Here is a 1,725-nt window from a genome sequence, read left to right on the forward strand (position 1 = left end):
ATGCACTGCCAAAAAAAAAAAAAAAAACATTTTAAACAAATTGCAAAGGGTGGTAGTAGGGAAGGAAACTTGAATTCTCCCATTAACTCAATTTTAAATATCAATTTTCAATTTAAGTTCAAAAATTGCTCTTAGCCAGCCAAGATTACATATTAGGTTTTTTTAAGTTTACTTTTCCAAACTAAGAAGAGAAAGCAACATGTCATACAGAAAGTTCACATTTGTACAGTGTCTTTACAGTTTACAAAGACTCTTTCTGTATCCACCTGATGCCATTTAATCCTTAGAAGCCACTTGATAGAGGAGGAAAACTTGGAGCAGAGAGGCAACTTTCCCAAGATTGCCGTCAGTAAGCAGGCTTCCTCGTGGCCAAGCGATGTGCTCACAGGACAATTCTGCTCTGTCTCTAATGAACAAACATCTCTCTTGCAAAAGCTGGCTTTCCAACCTGGGAAGAGGGGACTCTTTATTTATGTTCACTTTTTTCACATCTGTACAACAGACAGCATCTGTTCTAGAATCCACCTGGATTTCATTTGACACAGAATATCCATACGATATGGCTGCAGGAACAGCAAACTGGAAAGACAAAGCATAAAAGACACGGGTCTATCTAATTTATAATTAAGGAACAAGAGGGCAAGTCATTAAATGAATAACAGAACAGCTGAGCTTGATGGAAGAATTCTTTTTTTCTAGTGCACATACTTTTGGAATTCCCACTATCTGTTGTCCAACAGACACACCTGCCATGTTTTGAGCCAGCAGGAGAAGCAGTGGAAGTGAAAAGCATGGTCACAGACTCCCCATGCAATGGTGCACTCTTCAGAAGTAGCAGATGCCTGGTTAGCTCAGCATCCTATGGAAAGATCCATAATGTGGTTCCTGCAGATGGCACAGTTATGAGCCACAATATCCCAGGCCCAGAGGGCTACTGCATTTCATTTTTTCACTTCAGTGTGCTGCTTTCCCATGCTGTTGTTGGTGCCACTTGGGATATCCATCACTACTGCCATTTTGGAAACATACCCCCTGTGGTCCTCACTGCCTATTCTTGTACAACCATGAGCAAAAATGGCTTTACATTTTTAAATTACCTTTAAAAATAAGAATAATAATATTCCACAACATTCAAAATTATATATTTGCAATGTAAAGTTTTATTGGAACACATTCACATTCATTTCTATATTGTTTCTGGCCGCTTTCACATTAAGTGGCAGGGTTGAATAGCTACAGCAGAGACCATGTGTGGTGCCCTCACTGCTGCCCCCTGCTGACTCAGTGCATTCTACATTGCAATGATGCAGTTATAACTTGACCACATTTTGACAGCCATCCGTATCACTGTACTGTAACATTTTATTTTATTTTATCCTTTTACTATCAGTGCATATTCATCAGGTGAAAACAAGAAAGGAAGAAAAAAGTGGACTTCATATGGTGCATGTTTGAGGCATACTGGAGTGTGGATTATTTTGTTAACAAATTAGGTGGCAAAGCATTGTTTTTTTATACAATGACCTTTTAGCTGTGGTAAGCAAAATAATACCACCACCCCCCAGATGTCCATATCCTAATTCCTGGAACCTGTGAATATGTTATTTTACATGTCAAAAGGAACTGTATATACATAAAGTAAAAATATTAAGGAAAAAAAGGAACTATGCAGGTGCAACTAATTTAATGGATCTTGAGATAGAGATTTTAAAATTTAATCTAGAT

General features: G+C 38.0%; 1 pseudogene; it reads right to left on the reverse strand.

Moving 5' to 3' along the window:
• Nucleotides 1-695: 695 nt before the first annotated feature.
• LOC101336199 (E3 ubiquitin-protein ligase RBX1 pseudogene) lies at nucleotides 696-1,025 on the reverse strand (annotated as a pseudogene).
• Between the last annotated feature and the right edge of the window lie 700 nt (nucleotides 1,026-1,725).

This window comes from Tursiops truncatus, chromosome 11, assembly GCF_011762595.2.
Source record: "Tursiops truncatus isolate mTurTru1 chromosome 11, mTurTru1.mat.Y, whole genome shotgun sequence".
Taxonomy (NCBI): domain Eukaryota; kingdom Metazoa; phylum Chordata; class Mammalia; order Artiodactyla; family Delphinidae; genus Tursiops; species Tursiops truncatus.